Below are 21,638 nucleotides of genomic sequence, written 5' to 3'. Positions count from 1 at the left end.
ATGGATCCGAAACGACTTTTCTACCCCTGTGTCATCCTGGGGAGAGTAAAAGCTTGATGATTGGTTAAAATCACCCTACCAACCGTTTTAAGCTTTCAAATTACTAATCATGTTTATATGTATCTTGGCTGGAAAATAATTTGGGCTTTGTAGCAGTGTGCAGCACTGATCCTATTAGGCCATCTATACTAAAGCTTCACCAGATTTAAAATTAATAATAATTTTTAGCTGCATCTAGCCCGGAAAATAATTTTGGGGCTCCGAGATGCGCAAGACACATAAGTGCCTTCTTGCTGCACTACCTGCAGCATGACCCTCATATTGTCAGAATTCGAAGTAATCATGACTACTGGGTTGCCACACTCTTAGATCCCCCAAACTTTTCGATCAACCTTTTCATTTTAATAAAGACCAAAAAAATGGTCATTTTTGAAATTATAAGCATTAGCAGGTTGTTAGAAACTGAAATCAAACAGTTTTCAACTCAAAACTTTATTCTAGGTGATGTTACATTTTCACATAGGACCCCTTGTTCGAAAGGAGCTTCTGAACTCTCTCGTCCATTGAATTTGTCAGGTTTTGGATGGTTTCTGCTTCAATTGTTTTGCATGAGGACAGAATACCCTCCCAGAGCTGTTGCTTAGATGTGAACTGCCTCCCGCCATCATAGACACTCCTTTTAATGATGCTCCAAAGGTTCTGAATGGGGTACAGGTCAGGGGAGCATGGGGGTCACACCATAAGTTTGTCCCCTTTTATGCCCATATCAGCCAGAGATGCAGATGTTTTATGTGCAGCATGAGATGGTGCATTATCATGCAGAAAAATGATCTTGCTGTGAAATACACGGTTCTTCTTCTTGAACCATGGCAGGAAGTGCTGTTTGAGAAAATCCACATACATTATGGAGTTCATCTTTAGCGCCTTCAGGGATCCTAAAGGGGCCGACAATCTCTCTCCCCATGATTCCAGCCCAAAACATTACTCCACCTCCTCCTTGTTGGCGCTGTAGCCGTGTTTGCGTGGGGTGTCCATCAACCAGCCATCCTCCACTCCATCCATCTGGACCATCGAGCGCTGCACGGCACTCATCCGTGAACAAAACAGTTTTGAAATCAGTCTTCATGTAATGTTTGGCCCACTGGAGCCGTTTCTGCTTGTGTGAAGTGGATAGAGGAGGTCGACAGGATGGCGTATGCACAGCTGCAAACCTCTGAAGGACCCTGCATCTTGTTGTTCGGGGGACGTTGGAGGCACAAGCAGCTTCAAAAACTTGTCTGCTGCTATGACAAGGCTTTTTTGAGGCTGCTCTTTCAACCTGACGTAATTGCCTGTAGGAAAGAGTCCTCAATTTGCCCTTATCAGCACGCACACGTGTGTACTGTGAATCAGCTACAGACTTCTTGATTGACAAGACACTTCATCCTGATCATCGCACAATGTTGATTGTAGTCATGCCTTGACCTAAACACTCCACAATTTGTTGCTTCTCAGCAGCCGACACATCCTTTTTCTTTCCCATTTTGGCAGAAAATGTAGGCTGCTTAATAATGTGAGACAGCCTTCTTAAGTAGTCTTGCCTTTCATTGGACACACCTGCCAAACTAATTAGCACAGGTGTCTGCAATTGCTTACAGTGATATAAAGAGCCCTGACACACATCACCATCAATGAGTTTAACTGACAAACAAACAAATTCTTCCCTTATCACTCCTAAACACTTTTTGCATAATAATTTGGAACGCAGTGTACATGTGCTTTTCCACAAAACACCAGTGGTTCACGTAGTGAATCTTACAGTTCTAACTTGCCAACCGTGGTCTGTATGGAGTTGTTCAATAAAGGGCCCAAAATTAAGATAACATAGATGGGAGAGGTCTCTATGAATAGGAATTCCTAAGTATTTGATACCCTGTGAGGGCCAGGGAAAGGGAAAGTTGGACTGGATGGAATCCTATATGGATTTGGGGAGGGAGACATCGAGGGCCTCAGACTTCGCTGCATTGATTTTAAAATTTGACCATGTAACAAAGTGATCTATTTCAGCCATAACAGCATGGATGGATATATGTGATTGAGTGATATATACTAGGACATCATCAGCAAATAGAGAGCACTTGTACTCGGTGCCTCCCACCTCAATCCACCTAATATTGGGGTTATGGCGAATTGATGAGAGCGGGTGCTCCGTCACTAGGATGTATAAGAGAGGGGACAGAGGACATCCCTGCCTTGTCCCATTGGTGATTGTGAAAGGTGATGAAAATGTTCTGATGCACCCCCTGGGCCTTGGGACACCCGGAGCCGGACCCTTTTTGGTGGATGCTGGTGGTTGTAGTCTTCGTGGCGGCGACCCGGTTCCGTGGCTCACGGTGGTCAAACCAGTGGCGGAACTATTTATGTGGTTTTGATGTTTAAATGTCCGACTACGCCACCCGTGGATTGCGGTCAGAGTGAACCGCCGCTGCAGGGCAGACCGCTGAGGCTGGTGTTGTGGGTGCAGCAGAGCGTAGCATAACTCCCCACGGGAGGAGTATAGCCTCAGGGCAGTGTATGCGGAGGATGGGGGTGATGGTGCAGGGCAGCAGCAGTAACGACACGGAGTCAGTGATGCAGTCCAGGGCCTTTACTCACAGTTCTTATTATCCAGACCACGTCTGCAGGTAACGGCTGCCCACGTCGTACTGTGCTCACCAGGTGAGGGGCTCAGACAACTCCCAGATAACTATGGAGCGCTTCACAGGACCCCCTTTGTGTGTCCTTTGTCTGGCCTTTCTTACCAACCCTTCTGTCCGGCTGCCTCGGGCCTCCTCTTGGTAAACTTGGCGCCAGTTTCCCTGACCCTATGTGGTGCCTTCCTAGCGGGTGTAGCGAGGGGCTGCGCCACATAAAATGTCACAGCCTCCGGTTTCTAGCTGAGGGTCGTTTCCTGCCTCCACTAGTTTCGGGGACCGGTCTCCCCCTTTGGCCTGACCCCTCCACGCAGGTGGATTCGGGCGTGCGGTGGCGACTCGCCCGTCCGCACCCCTGGGATCCCTTCATTCCTCGTTCCTGGAGCCTTCTCCGATCCTCTTCCTTCCTTCTCCCTCTTCCAGGCCTGGGCCTCTGTTACTAGGCCCGCCTCCGGAGCAGAGCTCATGCAGAGCCCCTGCTCCCTGCCACTTCTGCTCAGACTTCTCTGCACTGAACTAAGATGGTGCCCACCTTTTATACTCCCTTCTCAATGCACGCAGGAACTGCTTCCTCCCTGCTCCTGCACTACAGGGTTCCCCTTCCTCAGTGTTCCCTCCCCCCACTCCAGCCAGGGACAGGGACTGTCGTGCCCATCTCAGAGGCATATTGGTCGCCCTGCCCCACGGCAATGTGGTGTAATGCATGCAGGTGTCGGGTCCTGATCCACACTCCATCCTTACCTGAGAGTGAGATATCACACCTCTGGGTGAGGTGCAATACCTCTGTAGCAACCGAGCCCTCAGGGTGCTACAGTTCCATTTATCTTCAGCCTAGGTGACGTATTGTGATACAGGGCCGTGATTTTGGCTATAAAAGGGTCCCCTAGACCCCTACCCCAAGCTTTTTAAGAGAATCATATATGGCGTGCCAGGAGACTCTATGGAATGCTTTCTCAGCATCCAACGAGAGTATCTAATTACAAATTTTTAACTGCATCTAGCCCAGGAAATATTTTGTGCCTAGTAGCAGTGTCTGCTAGTCAGCGGATTATCCCGGCTGTTAAGCAAGCTACACCACCTGTAGTTTAGACACTTAATTTTTTCAAAGGAAATGCTTCGGGACCATGGGATACTCAGTGAAGAGCATCAGGAGGCACCCCAAGGCATAGGGGCTGGGACTGGCAGTAGGATGCCTTGCGCTGGACAGCCGAGCTCGATCCTTATAAAAGCTTTTTAACTGCAGCAGCTTTAGTGGACGCTACTGGAGCTGGAATTACGCGGCTGCTGGCATGAGACTTGCCCTCCAATAGATCCTTGTAAATGGATTTAAAGTGTATTCATTCAAATTAGAGAGACAATTTAAGTTAAAAAGCTTAGAGCTGCCTCCACCACAGGGGGGCTCGCTCGACCCACCAGCGGACAGGCACCAGTATTGGGAGAGTAGGTCTGGCCATCAGGGTTCACCGCGGCTCTGGCACAAACCCGGCGACACGGAGGTGGCACGGGCAGGAGCGGACTGGCCGTGTCGGCTTCTCACTTTTTGGATTTTAGAAGGGCATGACATGCCTATATCTGTGTCTCCCCCTCCTTTTACTCCTCCATCTCTTTTATTTTCGCATGACTATATGTACTTGTCACTTTTCCATGTGTTAGTTATGTCTTCTGAGCAGTTTGTCAGCTTTTGGACACCTTTGAAGGTGTTTTCTATGTGTTTCTATGTGTTTTTGTTTGCCTGCCATTGGTTTTAACGGTGTTCGAAGGTGTTCGACGAACAGTTCGACGAACAGTTCGGCGAACACACGGGTGTTCGACCAACCGAACCGAACTCGAACACTACGGGGGTGGCTCAACACTAGTCTTTACCCTGGAAAGGATGTTCCTTAACATATTTCACAGGAAAACAGTTTCAGTTTGGTTTTTGAACGTTTTATTGTGAGCCCATAAAAGTGGCTTAATACCTCTGACCACGTTGTTGACAGCAGTGACCTGGGGGTCAGAAATGCTTCCTGGGGCGATCCCCATGCTGTCGCCATGTCATTTGAGCACTGTCACTATCGTTTTGGGCACTTTGTAGGCTTTCTACAGACTGCCGGGGGTGCCGCCGCAAAAATGCTCGGGTCTCCCATAGACTAACATTGGGCTCGTTGCTTGGGTCGAGCACCCGAGTATCACGGTGAGCTCGGCCTGAGCTTCGAGCACCCGAGCATTTTAGTGCTCACTCAACACTAGTAAAAATGTAAATTATTCTTTCTTCACGGCCAATTGTATAAAATTCTGAGGCACCTGTGGTGTCTATATGAGTACTGCACCCCTTGATGAATTAATTGAGAGGTGTAGTTTGCACAATGGGGTCACTTTTGGGGGGTTTGGCTGATCTGGCACATCAGGGGCTCTACCAATGTGACATGGCATGCTCAAACCAGTCCAGCAAAATCTGAACTCTAATATGGCGCTTCCTCCCTTTTGTGCTTTGCACTATGCCTCAAAAGTAGTTTTCGACTGAGTACGCCAATACGAGGTACTGGCGTACTCAGGAGAAATTGCACAACAAATTTTTGTTAACTATTTTGTGTGACATGACTCTCTGATTTAAGGGCATAAAAATTAAATTTTGAAAATTGCTAAATTTTTACAATTTTCACCATATTTCTGATTTTTTCACAAATAAAAATGTCATATCAAAGATATTTTACCACTATCATGAAGTACAATATGTCATGAATAAACAATCTCAGAATCACTGGATCCATTGAAGCGTTCCAGAGTTACTACTAGTGATGAGCGAGCACTAAAATAATAGGGTACTCATTGCTCGGGTCGAGCAAATTGGAATGCTCGAGTGCTCGGTCCGAGCAACGAGCCCAATGTAAGTCTATGGGAAACTCGAGCATTTTTCAGGCGGCCCCCCCCCCCGGTGGTCTGCAGATGGCCTAGAAATTGCCCAAATCGGTGGGAACAGTGCTCAAATGACATGGGAACAGGATGGGGAAGACCCCTGGAAGCATCTCTGACTCCCAGGTCGCTGCTATCAACTATGTTGTCAGAGGTATTACGCCACTTTTACGGACTAACAATAAAACATACAAAAACGAAACCAAAATGGATTTTCCTGGGAAAAATGTTATGGAAAATCCTTTCCAGGGTAATGACTTGTATATAAGACAAAATAAATAACCAAAAACAGAAATGCTCCTCCACACCTTGGGCTATGTTCACACATAGCATTTTTGATGCATTTTTGAACTTTTGCATTGCTTTCAAGGGAGAAAAATACATTCACCGGGAAATGTCATTTTAACATTTTACTTCCTTATCTGGCCATGTAGTGTGTGAGACATGATCAGACACATTCATACAGTGCTGAAAAGACATGGGAACAGTATGGGGAAGACCCTTGGAAGTATCTCTGACTCCCAGGTTACTGCCTAAAACTGTGGTCATCTCATCAGACATGATCCTATATTACTGAAGTAATAATACAGACATTTTTGGCAACGTGATAAATATTAAGCTCCATTTAAAATGGGCAAGGTGTGTGTCAAGGGACGGGGAAGTGGACATTATGGTGATGGTGATAGGCCATGGGCAAGATGAAACTGTGCCTGCTGAGGGAGCACAACAAACATCCACGTCATGTAGAACTACCTTCCAGTCCCAAATTCTAGAGGGCCACGGAACACCACTATCAAAACCAGAGTAGTGTGAAAAGGTTGTTGGTTGGATAGCAGATAAAGCTTCCAGTCAGTTTGCCACCACCACCCTGTGTCCCACATGTTCCAGACTCAGTAGATGTGAGTCTGGACAACATTATTATTATTACCTTGTCGTCATTTATTCCATGGTGCTTTACGTGTGAAAAAGGTGTATACATCGCAAAACCAATTATAATAATCTTGTAAGACCCTAACCGCGAGGGCTCACAGTCTATAAGGGATAGGTGAGGATACAGTAGGAGAGGATAGAGCGGTTTGTGCAGCGGTATGGCGGAGCGAGGGTTACTGCAGTTGTACACATGTCGGAAGAGGTGGGTCTTCAGGTGCTTTTTGAAGGTTTCAACAGTAGGCGAGAGTCAGAAATGGTGGGGTAGAGAGTTTTCAGAGAACGGTGATGCACGGAAGAAATCTTGTATGCGATTGTGGGAAGAGAAGATAAGAGGGGCTTAGAGAAGGAGATCTTGTGAGGATCGGAGGCTGCGTGCAGGTAAGTACCGGGAGACTAGGTCACTGATGTATGGAGGAGACAGGTTGTAGATGGCTTTGCATGCCAAGGTTAGGGTTTAGAACAGGAGTCTCTGTTAGAATCTATGTTGTTTTACTTTTCGGCCATCTTTTTGTGGTTTGCTGGCTTCTAGTCTTTTCCTCTGGTGCTGTGTGTCTTGGTTACTTGATCTCCTCACTCTTTATAAATCAGCACCTGTCTCCCATTCCTCGCTGGACATCAGTGTTGTTACGCTTGTGCTCTGGCTAAGTTGCCTTGCTAGTTCTTTGTGCTTAGGACAATTGATATCCTGGGACTTCTTGTACCACCAGTTTTGTTTCCTTTAATTTTCGTTTCTGCAACTAACTTTTCTGTTAGGTGGTCACCTGTTTTTGCTCCCAGTCCTTAGATCTTTTAGGGACACCCTTTCCCCTTCCTTCAAGTCTTTGTTTGAGTTCAGTGCAGGATCGTCGGTGGGGCTATTCACAAGGAATAGGGCACCCACCCCAGTGTAGGGTTTACATAGTAACATAGTAACATACATAGTTTGTACAGCCGAATAAAGACTTGCGTCCATCAAGTTCGACCTGTTAGTTCTGTAATTGCTAAAGTTGATCCAGAGGAGGGCAAAAACCCCAAATGATTTAGCCAATCTTCACCTGAGGAAAAATTCCCTCCCGACTCTGAAACCAGCAGTTAGAATAAATCCCTGTATCAACCTACTATTTTATTTTATTTTTAAGTACAGTACAGACCAAAAGTTTGGACACACCTTCTCATTTAAAGATTTTTCTGTATTTTCATGACTATGAAAATTGTACATTCACACTGAAGGCATCAAAACTATGAATTAACACATGTGGAATTATATACTTAACAAAAAAGTGTGAAACAACTGAAAATATGTCTTATATTCTAGGTTCTTCAAAGTAGCCACCTTTTTCTTTGATGACTGCTTTGCACACTCTTGGCATTCTCTTGATGAGCTTCAAGAGGTAGTCACCGGAAATGGTCTTCCAACAATCTTGAAGGAGTTCCCAGAGATGCTTAGCACTTGTTGGCACTTTTGCCTTCCCTCTGTGGTCCAGCTCACCCCAAACCATCTCGATTGGGTTCAGGTCTGGTGACTGTGGAGGCCAGGTCATCCGGCGTAGCACCCCATCACTCTTCTTCTTGGTCAAATAGCCCTTACACAGCCTGGAGGTGTGTTTGGGGTCATTGTCCTGTTGAAAAATAAATGATGGTCCAACTAAACGCAAACCGGATGAAATAGCATGCCGCTGCAAGATGCTGTGGTAGCCATGCTGGTTCATTATGCCTTCAATTTTGAATAAATCCCCAACAGTGTCACCAGCAAAGCATCCCCACACCATCACACCTCCTCCTCCATGCTTCATGGTGGGAACCAGGCATGTAGAGCCATCCGTTCACCTTTTCTGCATCGCACAAAGACACGGTGGTTGAAACCAAAGATCTCAAATTTGAACTCATCAGACCAAAGCACAGATTTCCACTGATCTAATGTCCATTCCTTGTGTTCTTTAGCCCAAACAAGTCTCTTCTGCTTGTTGCCTGTCCTTAGCAGTGGTTTCCTAACAGCTATTTTACCATGAAGGTCTGCTGCACAAAGTCTCCTCTTAACAGTTGTTGAAGAGATGTGTCTGCTGCTAGAACTCTTGTGTGGCATTGACCCGGTCTCTAATCTGAGCTGCTGTTAACCTGCGATTTCTGAGGCTGGTGACTTGGATATACTTATCCTCAGAAGCAGAGGTGACTCTTTGTCTTCCTTTCCTCGGGCGGTCCTCATGTGAGCCAGTTTCTTTGTAGCGATTGATGGTTTTTGCAACTGCACTTGGGGACACTTTCAAAGTTTTCCCAATTTTTCGCACTGACTGACCTTCATTTCTTAAAGTAATGATGGCCACTCATTTTTCTTTACTTAGCTGCTTTTTGCTTGCCATAATACAAATTCTAACAGTCTATTCAGTAGGACTATCAGCAGAGTATCGACCAGACTTCTGCACAACACAACGGATGGTCCCAACCCCATTTATAAGGCAAGAAATCCCACTTATTAAACCTGACAGGGCACACCTGTGAAGTGAAAACCTTTTCCGGTGACTACCTCTTGAAGCTCATCAAGAGAAAGCCAAGAGTGTGAAAAGCAGTCATCAAAGCAAAAGGTGGCTACTTTGAAGAACCTAGAATATAAGACATATTTTCAGTTGTTTCACACTTTTTTGTTAAGTATATAATTCCACATGTGTTAATTCATAGTTTTGATGCCTTCAGTGTGAATGTACAATTTTCATAGTAATGAAAATACAGAAAAATCTTTAACCGAGAAGGTGTGTCCAAACTTTTGGTCTGTACTGTATATGCTGAAATCTGCCTGGTATCTAGAAATGCATCCAGTCCCCGCTTGAACTGGTGTAGTGAATCTGACATTACCGCCTCCTCACTCAGTGAATTCCATATTCTCACTGCTCTTACCGTAAAGAACCCCTTCCTATGCTGGTGCTGAAACCTTTTCTCTTCCAGTCTTAGTGAATGCCCTCTTGTTACCGTAATATCCCTCCTTTTGAACAAATCCCAGGCAAGATCTCTATACTGTCCCCTAACATATTTGTACACATTTATTATGTCCCCCCTCAACCTTCTCTTTTCCAGGGTGAATAGTCCTAGTTTTGCCAACCTCTCTGGGTATTGCAGTCCCTCCATTCCCTTTATTAATTTTGTTGCCCTCCTTTGTACCTTTTCAAGCTCATTTATATCCTTTCTATATATTGGGGCCCATAACTGAGCACAGTATTCCAAGTGTGGTCTGACCAGTGCTTTGTACAGTGGAAGAACAATGTTCTCATCCTTTGCAGCTATACCTCTTCTGATACATCCCATTACCCTGTTTGCCCTTACAGCAGCGGCCTGACTTTGGGCATTCCAATTTAGTTTGCTCTCAATCCAGATGCCCAAGTCCTTCTCCATCTCTGAATTCCCCAATGATTTCCCATTCAGTGAGTACTGGTGACTTCCATTTTTCCTTCCCATATGTATGACCTTACATTTCTCCTCGTTAAACCTCATTTGCCATTTAATGCTCCACCTACCCAGCTTATCCAAATCCCTCTGTAGGTCTGCACTGTCCTCTTTTGTATTAATTGTTTTACATAACTTTGTGTCATCTGCAAATATTGATATTTTACTATTTATCCCGTTGACTATGTCGTTAATAAAGATATTAAATAACATTGGGCCTAGTACAGACCCCTGTGGTACCCCACTAGTGACGCTTACCCAATCTGAGAATATTCCATTTATAACCACCCTCTGCCTTCTATCCTTTAGTCAGTTAGCTACCCACTTGCAGACATTTTCCCCCAGCCCCATCATTCTCATTTTGTATACCAACCTATTATGTGGCACGCTATCGAACGCTTTTGAGAAGTCGAGATACACGACATCCACTGGTTCCCCCTGATCTAATCGAGAGCTAACCTCCTCGTAGAAGTCAATCAGGTTTGTTTGGCAGGAGCGATTCCTCGTGAATCCATGTTGGTTCGGGATTAAAAGATTATTAGCATCAAGATGCTCCGTAATTGCCTCTTTAATGAAGCTTTCAAAAATTTTGCCCACAACGGACGTCAGACTCACCGGCCGATAGTTTCCGGCGTCACTTTTCGCTCCCTTTTTGAATATTGGCACTACATTCGCCTGTCGCCAATCAAGTGGTACAGACCCAGTCTCAACAGAGTCCTTAAATATAAGATATAACGGTCTGTCTATCACATTACTTAGTTCCCTTAGTACCCGTGGGTGTATGCCATCAGGTCCTGGTGATTTGTTTATTTTAATGTTACTGAGGCGTTTCTGTACCTCAACTTGGGTTAGATTAGTCATACTTAGTGGAGGATTAAGCTTGTCACTTCTCATTTCTCCTGTTAGTTCTATTTCCTTTGTGAAAGTTGTCGAAAAAAAATTATTTAATAGATTAGCTTTATCCTCATCTTTCTCTATGATTTTGCCTTCCTCACTTTTTATCGGTCCAATATTATCCGATTTAATCCTTTTACTATTTATATACGTAAAGAACAGTTTGGGATTTGATCTACTTTCCCTAACAATACGTTTCTCTGTTTCCTCCTTCGCTATTTTTATTTGTTTTTTACAGGTTCTCGTTTTTTCCTTGTAACACATTAGTGCCTCCTTACTGTTTTCCTGTTTTAATCTCTTGAATGCCTCTTTTTTGCTATTTAACGCCCCTTTTACGTTCTTGTTCAACCATATTGGTTTCCTCTTATTTCTGGCCCTTTTATTCCCATACGGTATATACCTCTCGCACTGAGTATTCAGAATTCTTTTGAAGGTTTCCCATTTACTATTCGTATTCCATTGATTAAGTACTTTGTCCCAGTCAATAAGTTGAAGGTTTTCTATCAGCTGATCAAACTTCGTTTATGCAGAGCCTCAGTACAGGGACAGCTTTTCCCTCCTATTCCTTAGTTCTTAGTTGCAGAACATAACAGTATGTCCAGCCCCGTTTAAAAAAAAAAAAGTTTTTTTTTTTTTTTTTCTCCTCTCCTCTTCCTGGATTCAGTATGAGTACCATCCAGGAGCTTGCTCAACGCTTGCAAGGGTTGACTCTGGAGGTTGCTGGTCTTCAGCAGTATGTGAGTAAATACCCTGTAGAACGCTATGAAGAACCTAAGGTAGGATTACCTGAGTGTTTCTCGGGGAAATGACAGGATTTTTTTTCATTTAAAAATGCTTGTTTGTTGTATTTTCAGCTCAGACCTAGATCTTCTGGAAGTGAACTATAGTGTGTAGGGATTATTATGTCTCTGCTGCGTAAAGAACCTCAAATCTGGGCGTTTTCCTTGTCTTCTGATGATCATTGTTTGAGGTCTGTGGAGGCATTTTTTGATGCCATGGGTTTGCTGTATGATGATCCTGATAGGGTTACATCAGCTGAGGCAGAGCTCAGTCGTCTCAAACAGGGCTCTCTAGATGCTGAGAGTTATTGTACCCTGTTCAGACGATGGTCTGCAGAGGTCAGGTGGAATGACCCTGCACTCAAGTTTCAGTTTCTGGCAGGCTTGAGTGAAAGGGTTAAAGATTTGCTCATTGCATTCCCTGCACCTGATACTTTGCAAGTTGCCATGCAGTTGGCTATCGGTGTGGATAGAAGGTTGAGGGCCAGAAAGATTGCGGAGAAGTTTCCTTTATTGCTGGATTCTGTTTCTCACGATGTCATCCCGTTCCAAGGAGAGGGACAGGAGGTTCTCTGAGGAACTTTGCTTGTATTGTGGTAAGGCTGATCATTTTTTAAAGCAATGCGAGGTTCGCTTAAGGAAATAAAAAAAAATTGTCAGTAGAAATCCCGTTCGCATTGCATTTTTACATTCTGCTGGGGTGTTTTTTCCTGGTAATACCACCTGTCAGGGTCGTTCGATTGAGTTTCAGGTAATGGTGGATTGTGGCTCTGCACTTAATTTGATTGATCAACAATTTCTTGAAAAGTATAAATTTGGTTCTGAACCTTTGTTGTCTCCTTTTCCTGTGGTGGCGATTGATAATACTCCCCTGGAGCATGGGAGCATTCTTCGAAAGGTCCCTGGGTTTCCGCTTACTATGAATATGGAACATCAGGAGCAGATTGACTTATTTGTATTTCCTAATTGCCTTCCCTGGTCGTCCTGGGGTTGCCCTGGTTAAAAGTGCATAATCCTTTGCTGGACTGGTCGTCTGGTTCCATAAGATCCTGGGGTCAGGGGTGTTATGGTAAGTGTTGTAATGTTCACATTGCGGCTGTTGTGCGCAATCCTTACCCGTTACCACTTATTCCGGATTTGTTTAACCAATTGACCGGAGCTAAATGGTTTTCTAAGATTGCCCTTCGTGGGGCATATAATTTGCTGCGGGTGAAGGATGGAGATGAATGGAAGACAGCTTTTAACACCCCGGAAGGTCATTTTGAGTGTTTGGTGATGCCTTTTGGGCTTACTAACTCTCCTGCATTTTTTCAAAATTTCATCAATGACATTCTGAGACCCTTGATAGGTAGGAGTGTTATCGTTTATCTGGATGATATTTTGATTTATTCATCAGATCTTGAGTCTCATTGGCAGAGAGTCCGTGAAGTTCTTCAGATACTGAGAGATAACACACTCTTTGCTAAATTGGAGAAGTGTCAGTTTGCTGTCCAGAAAATTAGTTTTTTGGGTTACTTTTTCTCTTGTGATGGTTTTGAGATGGACCCGGTGAAAGTTCAGGCTGTGCTGGAGTGGCCGAGGCCTGAAGGTTTGAAGTCTGTACAAAGGTTTTTGGGGTTTGCCAATTATTACAGGAAAATCATAAAGAATTTCTCTGTCATCGCTAAACCCATTACTGATCTCTCCAAGAAGGGTGCTAATACAGTCTAATGGTCCATTGAGACTATTGAAGCTTTTGAGTATCTCAAGGAGAGGTTCATCTCTGCTCCTGTTCTTATCCAGACCGATGAGACCAAGCCATTTTTGGTTGAGGTGGATGCCTCATCTATAGGCGTAGGGGCAGTTCTGTCCCAGGAGGATAGGATGGGGTGCATTCCTGGGCTTTCTTTTCAAAAAAAATTTCTGAGACAGAGCTCAACTATGATGTTGGGAATCGTGAGTTGTTGGTTATTAAACTCGCGTTCGAGCATTGGCGACATTTTTTGGAGGGTGCTCGACATCCTATACAGGTTTTCACTGATCATAAGAATTTAATTCATCTGGACGCAGCTAAACGTTTGAATGCCCATCAGGCTAGGTGGGCACCGTTTTTTGCCCGTTTCAATTTTTCCGTAACCTTTGTCCCGGGGACAAATAATGTTAAGGCTGACGCTGTGTCTCGTAGTTTTTCTCCAGCAGTGAATGCTGAGAGGGAGGAGTGAATTTTGCAGAGACGGGTGGTGGTGGCTGCATTGGATTCTGAGTTGGAGAATTGCATCCTAGGAGCTCAGAGTGCGACACCAACTAACACTCCATGTGGTAAATTGTTTGTGCCTAGAGCCTTGAGGAGAGTGTTGTTTGTTGAATGTCATGAGTCTCGGTTGGCGGGTCACCCAGGGATTTCGGAAACTAGGAAGTCTATCGGTCGGAGTTTCTGGTGGCCAGGGTGGCAAAGAGAAGTCATCAAGTGGGTGCGTCAATGCTATGTGTGCGCTAGGTCGAAGGCCTCTGACGCTCCGGCTGCGGGGTTGCTGTGCCCCTTGGAAGTTCCTAGTTCGCCATGGACGCACCTTGCCATGGATTTTATCACCATCTGCCTGTATCGGAGGGTTTTTCTGTAATCTGGGTTGTTGTGGGCCGGTTTAGTAAAATGTGTCTTCTGGTTCCATTCAACAAGTTACCTTGCGCCAAGACTCTTGGTAAGGCTTTTGTGAAGGAGATTGTCAGGCTCCATGGTGTTCCCACGGACATTGTTTCCGATAGAGGACCACAGTTTGTGGCTCGCTTTTGGCGTGCTTTTTGTGACAGATTGAAAATTCATTTGTCATTCTTGTCGGGGTATCATCCAGAGTCCAATGGACAGACTGAAAGGAAGAACCAGGATGTCGAGCAGTTTTTGAGATGTTTTGTGGCAGATTTTGTGGAAAATTTGTGGAATTTCTACCACTTGCGAAGTTTGCCCTTAATAATCATACTTCTTCCTTGGCTGGGTGTTCTCCTTTTTTTTGTTGTACTGGCAGGTATCCATCTTTTGGTCCATTTTTAAAAGTTGGGGCTGCTGTACCAGAGGAGGACAATTTTTCTGGTGATTTGGAGAGTGTTTGGACTAGTGTACGCCTGAATCTTAAAGAGGCTAACAGGAGATCAAAAAGGTATTTTGACAAAGAAAACATAGGAGTCCTTGTTTGCTGTTGGGGAGATGGTTTGGTTGTCCTCTAGGAATCTTCGTTTGAAAATTCCTTCTAAAAAACTGGGGCCTAAATTTGTGGGTCCTTTCAAAGTGGGTCAGATTGTCAACTCGGCAGCGGTGAGGTTGGGCATTCCCTCGTCCTGGAGGATTAATTCTGTGTTTCATGTGTCGTTACTTAAGAAGGTGGACACGCCTAAAAAGCAGGCAAAGCCAACTGTTCCTCCTGTTGATGAGGACGGTGAATTTGAGATTTCTCGCATTTTGGATTCCAGGTGGCATAGAGGGAGATTACAGTATCTTAATTATAGTATCTTGTGTCCTGGATAGGTTTCGGCCCCGAGGATAATTCCTGGGTGAAGGCAGAGGAGGTCTCAGCCTCAAGGCTAATTAAGGCTTTTCACAGGAGATTTCCTGGTAAGGCTCGGCCTAGAGGATCTGGAGGATCCTCGTAAAAGGGGAGGTACTGTTAGAATCTATGTTGTTTTACTTTTCAACCATCTTTTTGTGGTTTGATGGCTTCTAGTCTTTTCCTCTGGTGCTGGGTGTCTTGGTCACATGATCTTAGCATCTGTCTCCCTTTCCTTGCTGGACATCAGTGTTGCTACGCTTGTGCTCTGGCTAAGTTGCCTTGTTAGTTCTTTGTGCTTAGGACAATTGATATCCTGGGACTTCTTGTTCCAACAGTTTTGTTTCCTTTAATCTTCATTTCTGCAACTAACTTTTCCTTTAGGAGGTCTCCTGTTTTTGCTCCCAGTCCTTAGATCTTTTAGGGACACCCTTTCCCCTTCCTTCAGGTCTTCATTTGAGTTCAGTGCTGGATTGTCGGTGGGGCTATTCACAAGGAATAGGGCACCCAACCTAGCATAGGGTTTAAGCAGAGTCTCAGTGCAGAGACAACTTTTGCCACCTATTACTTAGTTCTTAGTTGCAGAACATAACAGTCTCTGGGCAATGGGGAGCCAGTGAAGGGATTAACAGAGAGGAGAGGCCAGGGAATAGCGAGGGGACAGGTGGATTAGTCGGGCAACAGAGTTTAGGATAGATTGTAGGAATGCAAGAGTGTTAGACTGGAGGCAACAGAGTAGGAAATTGCAGTTGTCGAGAAGGGAGATGATGAGGGCATGCACTAGTGTTTTTGTAGATTCGCAGTTGAGGAATGTGCAGATCCGGGTGATTTTTTTACTTGGAGTTAGCATCTTTCTCACCCTGATCCTCTTTCCTCCCACCATTCCGAGTGCCCTGAGACAACTGATCCCACATTTAGACACTCCGAAGAGCTGTTTTGTTCATCTTTCCATTGATAGATTCTGGCCTCTCGCTCGGAAGTGGAAAGAGTTTGGTTATGTGGTTTGAAGGAGAGATTAGAGTCCTGGGTTACCCCAAGAGCTGTTCACTTTTCTATCGATAGATTCAGGCCTCTTGACCGGCCAGCTTTGAGCAGGGCAACAGAAGATCGCATGTTGTGATTTGAGCAGCCATGGTCACCCGAAGTTGATGGTGGGAAAGTGCAATTATTGTCGCAAGAGATGGAGATGAGACACAATGGACAGAAAGTCATGAGGAGGACCAGGTTGTGGAAGTGGAAGATGAAGTGGTGGACGATGAAGTCACTGACCTTACCTGGCAAGGGGACATGCAGAGCGAGGACAGCAGCATACAAGGGAGGGAGGTGTAGCACCACAACAGGCAGGAACAAGCTGTGTGGTGGCCAAAGACATAAGGAGGGCAACTGCTCCCCGGAACACCAACATGACGGAAGGTGCCAGTACAACTGTTAGGTCTTCCCAAGTCTGGTTCTTTTTTAAAGACTGTTTAGATAACCCCAAAAAAGCCATTTGCAACATCTGTCAGGCCAGCATCAGCAAGAGCAGCAAAACAACCAGCCTGACCACCACCAGCATGCTCAGGCACATGACAGCAAAGCACCTGAAAGCTGGGCCAAACACTATGGTCCAGAAACAGTGTCTGCGGGTGACAATACTGCCTCTTCCCCTGTTGTGCATGCACGCCAATCCCCTGTCCATGGCGCATGCAAAGATGCCTCCCGCCCTGCACCTGTCATTGCAGACTTGCAACCATCACCGTCCATGTCCTTGTCCCTTTGCAGCGTTCAGTTGTCCCTACCACAGTTCTTGGAATGCAAGAGCAAGTATGCAGCCAGCTAGCCACCCACCCGGAGGCCGCAATACTAAACTGCCACATTTCTGGACTACTTGCACTTGAAATGTTGCCTTTTAGGCTCGTGGAGGCAGAACCCTAACCACAAACATGTGAACAAGTGAATGTGGTCAGGGACAGTACCTCTCACTAACTCATGTCACTGCATTAATATTGTGCTCGTTCTCCTAGAAAACGACCAAATTATTCATGATGGTTGGATCATCCATCTCTTTAGATTTGTGTTACTTGAAATGCAAGCGCAGCCAACCACCCACCTACCCACAGGCCGCAATACTAACCTGCCACACTTCTGGACTGCTTGCTTGCACTTGAAATGTTGCCTTTTAGGCTCGTGGAGGCGGAAACTTTTCACAACCTCATGCTGGCGGCAGCCAGGTGTCCATGCTCGGTCACCAGCCGCAACTATTTCTCGCGGTATCGTCTCCGCCTTCCACAAGCGAGGGTCCCAGAAAATTACCGTGCCCTTTCCAGTGCACTTAAATGGGAAGGACCGCCTAACCACAAACATGTAAACAAGTGAATGTGGCCAGGGACGGTACCTCTCACTAACGCATGTCACTGTGTTAATATTGTTAGAACTCTCCTGTTAGGTTTTTTTTAGTTTGCTGGTCACATGACTATTTTTGCCTATTTAATCCGGCTCCGCCCTCCTGGTCTTGCTGGACTTCATTGTATTTACTACTCTTGAGCTAGCTTGGTGCTCTGTTGCCGTTCTCTGTTAGCTTTGCTAGGTCTTCTGACCTCTATGCTTTTTGTTGTGTGTTTGTCTTTGACTGCTACTATTTCTGCTAGGAGGTGTCCAACTTATCCCAGTCCCTAGTTCTTGTAGGGATCCCTCCCTCACATCTATAGGTCTTCGTTCAGACTAGCCGAGGACTTTAGCGGGTCTGATCGCAGGATCAGGTTCCCCGTTACATCGTAAGGATCTAGTTTAGTTCTATTGTAGGGACAGTTCTCCTGTCTTTCCTTAGTCCCTGTAGCAGATCATAACAGTAAGTCCAGCCCTAAAAGAAAAAAAAAAATTTTCTCTAAGGAAAGACCTCCAGTTTTCCATCATGGTCTCGGTTCAAGATTTGGCTCAACGCTTGCAGGGACTCTCTCTGGAGGTGGCCAAGCTCCAACAACATGTGAGTAGCTGTTCTGGAGCACATTTTGTGGAACCAAAGGTACGTCTGCCTGATTTATTTTTTGGCGAACAACAAGATTTTTTTTCTTTTAAAAATGCTTGTTTATTGTATTTTCGTTTGAGACCCGGATCCTCTGGTGATGAATCACAGCGCATAGGGTTCATAATGTCACTTTTACGCAAAGATCCTCAGGGATGGGCCTTCTCTCTCCAACCTAGTGATCCGTGCTTTAGATCAGTGGATAGTTTTTTTTCTGCTTTGGGTTTGTTGTATGATGATCCTGATCGTGTCTCATCTGCTGAGTCTGAATTGAGACGTTTAAGGCAGGGATCAGGTAATGTGGAAAAATATTGTTCTCACTTCCGTCGGTGGTCTGCCCAGGTGGGGTGGAACGATTCAGCTTTGAAAAGCTTGTTTCTTGCAGGGCTAGGTGAAAGGGTTAAGGATTTACTGATTGCTTATCCCACACGTGGAAACTTGCAGGAGGCTATGCAATTAGCTATACGAGTGGACAGGAGACTGCATGCAAGGGTTAATGAGAGCAAATCCTCTACTATGTCAGCTCCGAGTCTTGAGAGGGTCTGTGCTGACAATGGAGAGCTGATGGAGATTGGGGCGATGCCACCCCGCTCTCAGGAAAAAGATCGCAGGCTTTCTGAAGGCTTGTGCTTAAGAACTGTTTGCTTCGTTTGAAGAAAGAAAAAAAAATGGTCAGTTATGCCCGTATTGCCTGTTTAAATTCTAAGGGAGTATTCCTATCTGCCACTACTGCTGCTCAGGATGAATTAATTGAATTTCGGGTATTTGTGGATTGTGGTTCTACTCTGAATGTGATTGATGGGGGATTCTTGGAAAAACTTAGATTAGAACCTAAAACTTTGTCATCCCCTATTGCTGTGGTTTCTGTTGATGGCTCTCCCTTGAAGAGTGTTACTCATAAGGTCTGTGAATTTCCCCTCACTATTAATGGTATTCACCAAGAAAATTTGGATTTGGTGGTATTGGATAATTTGCCTTCTCCAGTAATATTGGGGTTACCCTGGTTAAAATTGCACAATCCTGTACTGGATTGGTCTACCAATGAAATTAAGTCCTGGAGCCCTAAGTGTTATGACAAGTGTTGTAACGGACGTATTGCTGCGGTGGAAAAAGGGGAATTACCTGTACCTATTCAGGATTTTTGGAGAGTTTTTTCTGAGGAGGAGTCACAAATTTTGCCTCCCCATAGAGACTATGATTGTACCATTGAATTTGTCCCTGGAGCGACTCTTCCTAAAAGTCGTTTATTTAATCTTACTATTCCTGAGAGAAAGGCTTTGGAGGAATACATACAGACAAGCTTGGCCGCCGGTCACATTAGGCCTTCCAAGTCTCCTGTGGCTGTTGGATTTTTTTTTGTAAAAAAAAAAGATGGCGGTTTACATCCTTGTCTGGACTTTCGTGAGATTAAATAAAATTACTGTACGCAATCCTTACCCACTGCCATTGATTCCTGATTTATTTAACCAGTTAGTGGGGGCCAAGTGGTTCTCTAAAATTGATCTCCGGGGGGCATACAATTTGTTGCGCATGAAGGAGGGTGATGAATGGAAGACTGCTTTTAACACTCCTGTGGGTCATTTTGAGAATCTGGTTATGCCTTTTGGTCTTACCAATGCTCCAGCATTTTTTCAGAATCTTATTAATGACATCCTTAGACCTTTAATCGGCAAAAATGTGGTTGTGTATTTGGATGACATTCTGATTTATTCGCCTGATCTGGAGTCTCATTGGCGGAGCGTACGTGAGGTATTACAGTTATTAATGGACAATTCGCTTTTTGCTAAGCTGGAGAAATGTGAGTTCGCTGTACAGAGAATTAGTTTTTTGGGCTACATTATCTCCAGTGAAGGTTTTGAGATGGACCCGGTTAAAGTTCAAGCTGTGCAGGAATGGCCTAGGCCTATTGGTTTGAAATCGATACAGAGGTTTTTGGGTTTCGCCAATTATTACAGAAAATTCATAAAAAAATTTTCTATTATTGTCAAACCGCTGACCGATCTCACCAGGAAAGGTGCTGATGCGGTTCAGTGGACTTCTGAGGCCATTGAAGCTTTTGTGTTTCTAAAGGAGAGGTTCACCTCTGCTCCCATCCTTATGCAGCCTGATGTGACTAAGCCATTTTTGGTTGAGGTTGATGCTTCTTCGGTGGGGGTCGGTGCGGTGTTGTCTCAGGAAAACAAGGATGGAGTACATCCCTGTGCCTTTTTTTCAAAAAAATTTTCTGAGACTGAACTTAATTACGATATTGGTAATCGGGAATTGCTGGCGATTAAACTCGCATTTGAACACTGGCGTCACCTCTTGGAAGGTGCTGAATTTCCCATTCAGGTTTTCACTGATCATAAAAATCTGATCTATCTTGATGCTGCCAAGCGCTTGAATGCCCGTCAGGCTAGGTGGGCACTTTTTTTCTCGCGGTTTAATTTTTCCGTTACTTACATCCCGGGTACCAAGAATGTTAAAGCGGATGCTTTGTCTCGCAGCTTTTCTCCCATGGTTGGTGTTGAGGAGGAAGAGGAGAGTATTTTACAAGAAGGTGTTGTGATTGCTGCTTTGGACTCCGTTTTGGAGGATGAGATTCTTAAAGCTCAGGAGAATGCCCCATCTAACACTCCCCATGGGAGGTTGTTTGTGCCTAGGACCTTTAGGAGAGATTTGTTTGTTGAGTGTCATGAGTCTCGGTTGGCAGGTCATCCAGGAATTTCTGAGACCAAGAGACTTGTGGGTCGCAGTTTTTGGTGGCCTGGATGGCAGAAGGAAGTCATTAAGTGGGTGCGCCAATGTACTGTGTGTGCTAGATCCAAGTCTTCACATGCTCCTGCTGCGGGGTTGCTTTGCCCTCTGGAGGTTCCTAGTGCACCTTGGACACATCTGGCTATGGACTTTATTACTGACCTTCCCCCCTCTGAAGGTTTCACGGTCATCTGGGTGGTCGTGGACCGTTTTAGCAAGATGTGTCACTTGGTTCCCTTCATCAAACTGCCTTGCGCTAAGACACTCGCTAAGGCCTTTGTCAAGGAAATTGTCAGACTACATGGTGTTCCTACTGACATTGTTTCTGATAGGGGACCTCAGTTCGTGGCTCGTTTTTGGCGTGCCTTTTGTGACAGGTTGGGAGTTCATTTGTCGTTTTCATCTGGATATCATCCTGAGTCTAATGGCCAGACAGAAAGGAAGAACCAGGATGTTGAGCAGTTCTTGCGTTGTTTTGTGGCAGACAATCAAGAGGGGTGATCTGAGTTTCTGCCACTTGCTGAATTTGCTCTTAACAACCATACATCCTCTTCTGCTGGGTGTTCGCCTTTTTTTTGTTGTTCTGGGAGACATCCGTCTTTTGGGTCATTCTCCAAATTGGTTTCGGCTGTGCCTGAGGAGGAGAGTTTTTCCGGTGATTTGGAGAGAGTTTGGACGGATGTGCGTGGTAATCTTCAGGAGGCTAACAAAAAATCTAAGAGGTACTTTGATAGGAAACGGCAAGAGGTTTTGTTTGCTGTTGGTGACATGGTTTGGTTGTCCTCTAAGAATCTGCGATTGAGGATTC

The sequence above is a fragment of the Phyllobates terribilis genome, unplaced genomic scaffold (assembly GCF_046119375.1).
Source record: "Phyllobates terribilis strain yellow unplaced genomic scaffold, ASM4611937v1 Scaffold_1__5_contigs__length_1240528914, whole genome shotgun sequence".
In the NCBI taxonomy this organism is placed as follows: Eukaryota; Metazoa; Chordata; class Amphibia; order Anura; family Dendrobatidae; genus Phyllobates; species Phyllobates terribilis.
This window is presented reverse-complemented; position numbering follows the sequence as displayed.